Source organism: Myotis nattereri (assembly GCF_964212035.1).
Source record: "Myotis nattereri genome assembly, chromosome: 8".
In the NCBI taxonomy this organism is placed as follows: Eukaryota; Metazoa; Chordata; class Mammalia; order Chiroptera; family Vespertilionidae; genus Myotis; species Myotis nattereri.
This window is the reverse complement of record NC_138083.1, coordinates 84,211,383-84,222,957: the sequence shown is the minus strand read 5'-3', so window position 1 is coordinate 84,222,957 and position 11,575 is coordinate 84,211,383.

The following is an 11,575-nucleotide window of genomic DNA, read 5'->3' as shown; positions in this document are numbered from 1 at the left end:
AGCGAAATGCTAGGGTGCGGGTGGGTAGAAGTCAGGGTCCCGTGGCTGGTGGGCACCGGGCTCTGGAGGTGACTGATCCAGTCTCCCAGGATTCTGATCTGGGTGCTGGGCACAGGTCAGGGTGCAGTCAGACTGCCATAGGGGAGGGAGGGCTTTGCCGCCCACCTAGATGCAGACCCTCCCCCCCTCCCCAGGACTGCGGCTCACTATCTGGCTGCTCCTGGGCCTCTGCAGGTGTGTGCCGGATGCACTGTGGTCCTGTGTGCTCCTGGGGTGGCCCTTCTCCAACTTGCACCCTGAGCAGCTCCTGGGTGGGGAAGGGTCCCCCCCCCCAGTTAACCCCCGACCCACAGTGCTGGAGCTATGCCCACCCCTATGCCCTGGGGAGTGAGGAGACGAGTCCTCTGTCGTGGGGTCAGCTCCTACTGCAGAAGACCCCAGACTCAGAACCCCCCTGCCAGACCCCAGCCACGCCAGTCTCTTTAGCTGGGCCCCCAGGAAGCATGGGGCTTAGGGAGGTGCTGGTGGATCCTTGGAGCAGTTTCCTGCTCTGTCGTTTACCAGGTCTGCGACCATGGGCATGGATGAGCCCTCTCGAGATCCCACTCTCTCATCTGTGACATGTGTTTAACAAAAATGCCAGTTTCAGAAAGGATAAGTGAAAGGGCTGGAGGGGCAGGAGGGGCGGAGGAGGCCTGATAACTGGCCAGCCAGGGCATAGGAGAGCCCTCCCTCAGCTGGCACCCAGATTCCAGGGAGATGTAAGAGACGCCATTCTTCTAGGGTGACACACACCCCAGTGCTCATCTCTGTCACACCTGGGATCCTGGGCCCAAATGAAGATAATGAAGGCGGGGAGGCGCCCGTTGGCTTCCCAACTGTGACTTCATTGCTCATGGAAAGGCGGGCAGGTGCCCACTCATAGGAGGAGGAAACTGAGGCACAGCGGGGGTGGGGGGGTGTTCACTGAAGATGACATGATCTTATCTATAGGAAATCCTAAAGAATCCATTAAAAAAAAAACAACTATTAGAACTAGTAAACAAATTCACCAAATTATAGGATACAAAATCAATATGTAAAAGTCAACTTCATTTCTATACACTAGCAATGATCAAGCCAAAATAAAATTTTAAAAAAGTTCCACTTTTAATACCATCAAAAAGAATAAAATACTTAGTAATAAATCTAACATAAGAAATGGAGTTCTCGTACTCTGAAAAACTACAAAAGGTTGTTGGAAGAAATTTTAAAAGGTTGAAATAAATGGAAAGACATCCCATGTTCATGGATTGGAAGACTTAATATGAAGATGACAATGCTCCCCAAATTGATCTGGGGAGTCAACGCAATCCCCGCCGCTTAAGGCTCTGAAATGTCTATTTCTGTGAAGCAGGGATGAGGCCTTCTATTTGTGTAGGGGCCTCGCCTTGGTCATTTCCTCAGGACCACCCACAGCGAACCCTAGAAGGCTGCCTACTTACTTTTGGGCAGTAAGTTAGTTGTAGAAAGAAAGCCCAGATTCTGGGGCCAGAAAGGCCTGGAATGAATCCCAATGCTATGTGACCTTGGGCATGTTACTTAACCTCTCTGAGCCTTTCTCAAGATGGGGGTTGATACCACCTACCTCAGATGTGGGGGGTGTGGATGAAATACAGTCATGTGTCACGTGACAATATAACGACGACCAGAATGGTGAGCCCGTAAGACTGTAATGGAGCTGAACATTTCCTATCGCCTAGTGACGTCATAGCTGTCATAACATCAGAGCACCATGCATTACTCACGTGTTTGTTGTGGTGCCGGTGTAGACCTACTGTGCTGCCAGTCTTAGAAGGATAGCCCGTACTATGCATAGTACAGGACAGTTCATACGATAACAAATGACTATGTTACTGGTTTATGCACTTACTGGAGTCTAGTAACTAGACCAGGGGTGGGAAAACTTTTTGACTCGAGGGCCACGATACTTTTCTATTATTTTAGAGTATTCTTTCTACTTCCATAAGAAAGCTTTCTGTGAAGCGCTATGCCACGTTATAGCCGCAGCAGCCTCCACGCCCCGTGTTTATGCGTCTCTTGATGGCATCATTTTCTCTTGTGTCTTGTTTTGTACAGTTGCGTGTTGTGCAGGCCTGTCGCCTAGGAGCAGTAGGCTGCAGAGCCATATAGCCTAGGTGTGCAGAAGGCTGCAGAGCCATATAGCCTAGGTGTGCAGAAGGCTATACAGTCCAGGTTTGTGTACGTGCACCCTGTGCTGTTCACACAACCAAATCGCCCACCGTGTCCCCATCATTAAGCGGAACACAACTGCCAGGATGTGGCCCCGTGGCCTGACCTCCTGTGGCAGAGCTGGACCCACTGGGGCCTCCCAGAGTCCTCAGGATCCTTGGTCATTGGTTTAAGGGCAAGACCCCCCCCCCCATAAGCTCCCACTGTGCTGAGCGTGTGTAAGCTCCTCTCAGCCTTATAACCACCCTTGGTGGTAAGTACTATCTTTAATCACAGTTTTACAGATGAGGAAACTGAAGCATTAAGAAGTAACTTCCTCAGGGTGGCAGGCACCAATAACCAGGCTGGCGCCCTGAGTCACTTCTTTAGACAGTCCCTAACCAATGGACACAGACAACAGGGGGGTGAGGGCATAAGAGGGGGGGTAGGGGGGCAATGGGGGGATAAGGATACATATTAATACCTTAATCAATAAAGAAACTTTTTTAAAAAAGAAGAAGATAAAGGCAGCTGGCTTTGAAATGACCACAGTTACCATGAACTGAGTAATGAGACCCCTAGTGTCTGGCTGTGCTAGTGCTCAGAAGGTTTAAGAAGTTGGTAGAAAGTTCTGGGCCCTCCAGGGTAAAGTAGACTCGGGCCTCAGAGCATACATTTCACAGGGCCCAACCCTCTCCCTACGCACAGGCCAGACCAGCTCTGGGTAAAGGGCACCGGCCACTCTCGGGTCCTTCCTGTCTGTGCCTTATCAACCCGGCCTGGGGCCCGTGGGCCACAGCCTGCCTGCTCGCAGCTCCATGACGTTCACCCTGTCGGGGGGCTGCGTGAGACCCAGGGAAAAGCCACATTTGTGGCCCTGGTGGGGACCCAGCTCCTCACTTACCATCTCTGTGACCCCGGGCAACATTCCTGAACCTCCGTGAGCCTCAGTGCGCTCATCTGTAAAACAGAGCTGTAACCTGCTTGTCCTGGTTGATGCAAGAATAACCGAGGGCATGCAGACAGAGCTCCGGTGAAACAGCCCAGTAAACAGCAGAGGTTTTCATTAGCCTTTCAGGATGTGGAATGCAGTGTGAGGGCAGGATGCGGAGGGATAGGCCACTGGACGGAGAGGTCATAAAAGCGGGCACCTGGGCTGGGCTGTGATGGAGAAGGAAAGAAGGAGAAAGCATAGCAAGTGCTGGGAATAGCAACAGCCAAGGCAGGAAGGCGGGAAGGTTCGAGAATAAAAACCAACTTTTGTGGCCGCCTACTGACATGCCAGAAACTGGGCCAAACGCTTTCCGGGCACTAACTCACTCCGTGCTCCCAGTAACTCACAAGACGCTGGGGCTGCAGGTGTTTAATAACCTGCCGCTGTTGTGCCGGGGGAGGGGCAGGGAGGAACTCCCACCTGCACACGATCAGCCTGGAGGCCAGGCGGCTCTCCCATAGGGTGAAGGGAGAAGGGTGGGCCCTGGGAGGAGAGGCCGGGGGTGCAGGCTGGACCCTGGAGGTGGGGCCTAGTAGACCTTCTTTGAAAAAAACCAGGCAACTGATCTTGCCTAGCAAGGCTGACCCCAGGGAATGAAAGAAATGCAACCAAATAAAGCCAAACCCTCGTGGGACAAAGGAGAGCAAGGCTGGTCACTGAAGTCAGGACAGCGGTGCCCTTTGGTGGGGCCAGAGGGGCCTGTGGTCCAGGGGTGGGCAAACTTTTTGACTCGAGGGCCACAATGGGTTCTTAAACTGGACCAGAGGGCCGGAACAAAAGCATGGATGGAGTGTTTGTGTGAACTAATATAAATTCCAAGTAAACATCATTACATAAAAGGGTACGGTCTTTTTTTTTTTAGTTTTATTCATTTCAAACGGGCCGGATCTGGCCCGCGGGCCGAGGTTTGCCCACGGCTGTGGTGGTCTCACATGCGGGGTGGCTTCTGGGGTCCTGGAATTATTCCCATGGTCTGTGTGCTGGGCATGTGTCTTAGATACACTTTCATCTATGCCTATCCTGTATAATAAAAGGCTAATATGCAAATAGACCGAACGGCAGAACAACAGAACAACCCAACAACCGGTCGCTATGACGTGTGCTGACCACCAGGGGGCGCGTGTGGAACATGGCAGGCATCCGCCCTGGCAGGATGCTGGAGCAGGTGAGCAGGGGCGCCAGATCAAGGCAGGGCAACGGTCACTGTCATCGAGGTGGTTACTGAAAATTCTTCGCTCCCACGCGCGCCGAGGTCCCACCTGGTGCTCGCACCTGCTGCCAGCGCCCTCCCTGATCACTTGGCGGGTGCGAGCAGAGGCTGCTGGGCCCAATGCCCCTCAGGGTGTCTCCACCTCCCCCTGCTCCTGAGTGGCAATTGGGGCAGCAGCCACGCTCACACACACCCACTGACAGTGCCAACCCCGCTCACACCTGCTACTGGCAGCTGCCCCAATCGCGCCACACAGTCAGCAGGTGGGAGCGGTGGGAGCAGGGCTGCCAACAGACGGGACTGGGGGCCATGGCGGGAGGATGGGCCAAGACCCGCCCCTGTGCCCACCACAGCCTTGAGGCCCACAGTTCCTTTCAAGGTGCATGAATTTGTGCACTGGGCCCCTAGTTTTGAGATAAGAAAGGTTTTTTAAAGGAGGAGGGAAGCCCCACAACAATAGGACCAGGGAAAGGGGCCCAGCCACAAATGAGCGTGACCCTTGGATTGAGATGGAGAGGGTGCTTTTAGGAACTTCTGGGGAAGGACCCACGGAGGGAGGGAAACTGGTCGGCTCCACAGACTCCGGGCCTGGGGCTCCAAGCAGGTGCACTCTCCACGTGGTGCCCGTCTGTGCCAGCTGTGACCTTTGTATATGCATAGAGCGCTTTTATAATGGGGAAAACACCAAATGTTTAACAGGGAAGCCCTGGTCATTTCTACCGAGTGGGGCTGGCCTTGACAGCTGGGAGGCTGCCTTCGTGGCCCCCTTTCAGGAGGCGCCTTCCAGAGGCCCAGGGGAGAAGACTGGCATCTCCCTGGCCTCGTGCCCCACTCCTTCCATAAAAGCCCATTAACAGATCTCCCCTCTGGGTGCCTGGGAGCCGTGGCTGCAGCCCTCCCCTCTCCCAGCAGGATGGCGTCTGGGTGCAGAGCGAATCCTGTCTCAGGCTCCCGTGGGCTTCCCCTCCTGGGCTGGTGCAGCCCCGAGGCCGAGAGCGGCTTCTGGGGCAGGAGGGACCTCTCCGGGGCAGGGGGGCCTGGGTCCCACAGGTTCAGTCTGACAAATGCCCCTCTCGGGGTAAGCCCTCCGCCCAGGCTCCTGTGCCAACAAGGTCTGAGTGGCCAGCATTTTTACCCTGAGGGGTGGCCTTTAGGGGACCCCCGGAAAGGAGAAAAGAAACCTGTGGCTACTTAGAAGCTGGAAGAGGCTGGGAAAGACCTCGTAAACAAAGTTCAAAGACAAATGACACGCCCAGAGGAAATATGTATTGGCAGACGCCAAGGTTGTGGGTTCGATCTCCGGTCAGGGCACACACAAGAAGCAACCAATGAATGCACAAACAGAGGGAACAACCAGTCAATGTTTCTCTCTCTCCCTCTTTCTCTCTTTAAAATCAAACAATTAAGTTAAAAACAAAAAGTTGCTTCATCTTTCCAGTAAGCAGAGGTAATACAAACTGATGCCAATGAGATGTTATTTTCCCTCGATCAGTTTAGAAAAAAATAAAAATATGGGTAAGATGCAGTGCTGGGAAGGATGTGAGAGAAGGTGAGCATGCATGTCTGTCGAAAGGGACTTGGGGCCACCTTTGGGGTTCACTCAGCGACAACTACCCCAGGCTTAAGTATATGAGCCCCGCAATCCACATCCGGGAAGACTGCGGCGGGCTGGCACGGCCACGGCGTACTCAGCCCCACGTTGGGCGCCTTGTGTGCCGCGCCAGCTCAGCCAGCGTCGGTGAGCCCGAGAGGGGGCGGTGAAGGATGGAGAAAAGACAGACAAGAGAAGAAAGCTGGGTCTGGGTGGGACGCTGCCCTCTCTGATGGAGAGAGACAGCACCACGGGCTACAAGCCGTGTCTTTATTGTTTAGCAGATGCCACGAGGCAAAGGAAGGGTGCGGTCCAGATGTTCTCAGCATTCTCCTGGGTTTCAATCCTACTCAATGACATGCACCTGAACTCTATCAAGCCCACATCACTGGGGCACGTGGGACCACGTGATCGGACCATAGATTCAAGCTTACAGCCATAGCCGTTGGCTATAATTGTGCTGGGAGGGCTCTGCCCTCCAAGCTGGGACTTGCACGTGGCCGTGAGAGGACTGTGCCCTCTCATCAGTCCAAGGCTTGAACCTGTCCAAACACTGCAGCCGCTCCCCACAGAAGATCTTGCACCGAAGCACCTGCACCAGCTCACGAGGAAAGCCGTTGGAAAGCTGTTTATGCAGCTGTGTGTGAATTAGCAAAAAATCAGAGACAACCTGAGGGCCCACCCATCAGCCGCGGAACCTCGTGCTGAAACTCACTCGCTACGGGAATTCCGCGATATCGTGCTGTTGAGTGAAAAAGCCGGTCGTGGAGGAACAGGCGGAAGGTGAGCCCACGTGTGGGCACCAAACAAATCAAAGCTGAAAAATAACCGGGAATAAAAGCAGAGACGGAGAACAGTGAACTAGCTTCAGGGAGTGAAGTTGAGAGGAGGAGGTGGCTGGGATGGGGTAGGCATTCATTTCTTATTTAGATACTTTTGTGTCCTTTTACTAGTTTTCAGCAAATATATATTATTTGATATTCAAAAAATAATAAAGAAGAATTAAAAATAAAATGAGATGATCTTGAGAGAGCCGGCCAGCGCTGTCAGCTTTAGGTGATGTTGTTGGCGCCTGGGAGAGAGGTGGGAAGCCGAGGTGAGGTGACGGGTGGTCGGCAGGAGCAAGGCAGGGCCTCAGGCTTTCGTCCCATCTGAGCCCCTTCTGTCCCTTCTGCAGGCCAGCAGCTCCCCTGAGAGCCCCCCCCCCCACAGGCTTGCTCAGATTGGGGTCCTGCAGGGCCCCCCACATTGCATCTTTCTGAAATGCAGAGACCGCCGGCCCCTGCTTCCCACCCCAGAGCCACCAGGAGGAAGCCCCTGACCGACTTGGCCCTCCAGCTGTGGCCCCTCCAGCCTCCTCCCCACGCAGCCTAAGCCTCTTGCCCAAACCCACTGTGGGGCTGGCCTCTGGGTCCCCCTTCCCAGAACTGAGGAGCCACCGGGCGCGTTTCGACACGCTGTGCTCGGGGAGGGTGTAATTATTTTCAGTAAGGCTTTCCTAACGTATCATTAATGGATCGCTTCCGCCGCTGCAGAAGGCGGTTGCTTAGAGACTGGGTGAAGGGGCGCGTGCTCCATGGGCTGCATGAGAACCTGGATAAGGCCGAGGTGGCCCCACCGCCACCCGCTCCCCAGCCCCTGCCCGCCACCAGCGGATCCGCGGAGCCCGGCGGTCCCTCTCTGCGCTCTCAGCCACAGATGGGCAGGCCCAGTCCGCTGGGTCCTTGATCACTTTGGCCATTTTCTTTTTGGCATGTGCCCTTCACAATACCAGTGGTTCTCCTTTATTCTAATAGTGAACTTGACGTGTGTTCATTGACGTACATTGAAGACTTTTGTTTTCATTGTTATTAAGTTAGCATTGGTTAGTAACATGACCTCAGTTTCCAGTGTACAGTTCTGTAATACAACCTCTGTGTTGTGCTCACCACCCAAAGTCTAGTCCCCTTCCCTGGCCATGCACAGGTTTACAGTTGTGAGTACATGAAACACAGAGTTTATCCTTGTATTATTATTTACTAATTATTATATTATTTTTCCATGCGAACAACTGTAACCCCAAATTTGCCCCACCCTGTATTTGACCCCCCTTTACCCTCTTAATCCTCCCCCACCCCCTTCCTGTCTGTTGTATCTATGAGTTTGTTTCTTTTGTTGCTTTTTGCCTCATATCCCACATGAGTGAAGAAATCATATGATTATTGACATTTTCCGTCTGTCTTATTTCACTTAACATGATACTCTCAGGATCCATCTATGTTGTCACAAGTAGCAGTATTCCGTCTTTTTCATGGCTGAGTAGTAGTCCGTTGCATATAAGTACCACATCTTCTTTGTCCAGTCATCAGTCGAAGGACACTTAGGTTGTTTCCATGTCTTGGCTATGAATGATGCTGCAATGAACAGAGGGGTACATATATTTTCATGAAGACGTGTTTTCAACTTTTTGCGGTATTTACCCAGAAAAGGTATAGCTGATTCATACGGTATGTCTAGTCAATATTTTTAATATTTTTATTTTTTAAAATAAATATTTATTGTTGAAACTATTACAAATGTTCCCTTTTTCCCCCATTGACCCCCTCCCTCCAACTCCCCCCGACCCGCCTCCCACTCCAGGCCTTCAGCACCCTGTTGTCTGTGTCCATGGGTCATGCATATCTGCATACAAGGTCTTTGGTTGATTACCTCCCACCCACCCACCCACCCTCCCCTGCCTTCCCTCTGAGGTTCTGCACTCTGTTCCATGCTTCCATGTCTCTGGATCCACTCCATTCATCAGTTTATTGTGTTACTTAGATTCCACATATGAGATCATGTGATACTTGTCTTTCTCTGACTGACTTCTTTCTTTTTTTTTTTTTTTAATATATTTTATTGATTTTTTACAGAGAGGAAGGGAGAGAGATAGAGAGTTAGAAACATCGATGAGAGAGAAACATCGATCAGCTGCCTCCTGCACATCCCCCACTGGGGAAGTGCCTGCAACCCAGGTACATGCCCTTGACTGGAATCGAACCTGGGACCTTTCAGTCCGCAGGCCGGCGCTCTATCCGCTGAGCCAAACCGGCTTTGGCTGACTGACTTATTTCACTTAGCATGATGCTCTCCAGGTCTCTCCATGTTGTCTCAAAGGGTAAGAGATTCTTCTTTTTTGCTGCTGCATAGCATTCTGTGGTGTAAATGTACCACCACTTTTTTATCCACTCCTCTACTGATGGGCACTTGGGCTGTTTCCAGATCTTAGCTATTGTAAATTGTGCTGCTATGAACATAGGTGTGCACGCATTCTTTCTGATAGGTGCTTTGGGTTCCTTAGGATATATTCCTAGAAATGGGATCACTGGATCAAATGGCAGTCCCATATTTAATTTTTTGAGGGAACTCAGAACACTATAAATAGAGCTGCCATCTGACCCAGAAATCCCATTTCTGGTTATATATCCAGAAGAATTGATAGCAGGGGTCTTGAGCTATTTGCACACACGTTCATAGTGGCATCATTCACAATAGCCAAGAGGTGGAGGCAGCCCGTGTCCATCGACAGATAAATGGAGGAAGAAAAGCTGGTATGTATGTAGAAGAGAATATGAATCAGCATTAAAAAAAAAAAAAAAGGAATCACGTCACATGCTACAACATGAATAAAACGTAAGGGCATTATGCTGAGTGAAACAAGCTAGCCACCAAAGGGCACACACTGTGTGATTCCATTGATGTGAAATATCTAAAGTCGTCAAAACCTGGGCAACAGCAAGAATGGCGGCTGCAGGGCGGGGGGAGCGGATGGGGAGCTGGTGTGGCAGGTATAGAGTTTCAGTCCTGCAAGATGAAAACCCCTGGAGATCAGAGACACACGATGTGAATACAATTAACACCAGTGGACTGTACACTTGAAAACGGCTAAGGGGGTCAATTTTAATTGTGTTTTTTACCACAAGAAAAATGAAAAACCCACAAACAAATTCTAAAATCGTTAATGGATAGCCTATGCTTGCTTGTTGGAGTTTAGCACTCATTTTTACTAATACGCACGCGGCCTTGATCATACTTCCAAACCCCAACAACCAACTCTTACCTCCATTGTCACCGTCCAGAGAAGGCCCCACCTTCTCCCACCCAGCACCCAGAGGGCCACGTGAGCCCACACAGTGGAGCCCATAGACAGGGCACACAGTAGGCTGGCAGCTGGGACCTGATGCCTGGCTGAGGGCCTAGGGCCTGAGGAACGTGGGCTCTGCTCAAGTCAGGAGAGAGCCCTGGATGTCAGGCCAGGGGTGCCCGTGGCCCAGACACACTGGCCAAAAGGGAAAAGCCCACAGCTGGTCAGGAGGTGGCCCTGGAGAGGAGCCCGGCTCTCGACCATGGCTGCACCCTGGAATCGCACCGCCACCTCGGTTCCACATTTCGTTGAGCTCCCTGGGTGATTCCAGTCGGGCCGAGGCTGAGAACGGCGGCTCTAGGGAACGGGCTGAGGTGTGTTCCCATGGGACCAAGGCCTGGGCCCAGCCCCGTGGGAGCTCCAGCCCCTTCTCAGCCACCCCTGACCTGGGTCGAGAACTGGCAGGCGGCCTCCGGGGGTCCCGCCTGGAATCCCAGGGCTGCCTCAGGTTCCCCGTCACCCCGCCCGGGAGCCAGGGGTGTGACACCATGTTCAGGGCACTGAGTCACTGCCAGTGTCTCTGGCGATGGCCATGGAGAGGCAAGCTCCTGGCAGGAGGGCGGAGGCTGTGAGCACACCCAGGCTCCCACGTCCCCTCTCACAGCAGCCCCATAAACAGGACCAAGCTATTTTAGGGGGATAAGATCAAATGCGGTATCAGTTCCTCCGGCTACTTTTGACTCAGTGCTTCGGGTTATTTCTGTGAGGGCGCAGGCCAGTGACACCCCGCGTCACCAAGCACTCGGGTCTGAAATTAAATGTGCGTCTGCCGGGGAGAAGGAGTGTGAATTCCTATAGCATAGACGGTTGCTTGGCAACCGCAGTGTCAAGGCCAAAACACAGGCCAGGACAGGACGGGAGAAGCTCAGGTTTGCAAAGTGCCAACTCAAACCCATGACAGTCTCGAGGGTCTCAGTACTCCAGGCCCTGGTATTTGCCCAGGACCACAGCGGGCCTTTAACCACATCTGGAAAGGACCCACAGTGTGCTAAGGAGCTTGGGCCTCAGGACACCTCATAGCCTGGGCCCCGGCCAGGGCCCGGCACCTAATTTTAATTAGTAATTTTGTATTATTTTTCTTAAGGAGATGCTCTCAAAAATTGTGTAAATTTCAGCTCCCCCACCCCCCCACCCCCCAAAAAACAACACACACAAAACCTGGAGCAACCGATGACCTCTTACTATAACAAAAGAAAAAAATTTACTTATGCATATCCAGGTCAAATTCATTTACAATAAACACCACCAGTGAAAACGGAACAAAACTTCGGTCAAACGTCCCATTAAAATCAGTTCTATGCAGGCGACTGGGAACAGGCAGCCACTAGCTCAGCCCATTTTTAAGAGGGAAAGACTGAGGCTCTGAGAGGCCAGGAGGCGTGCCCACCCCCTGAGAGCTGCAGCACC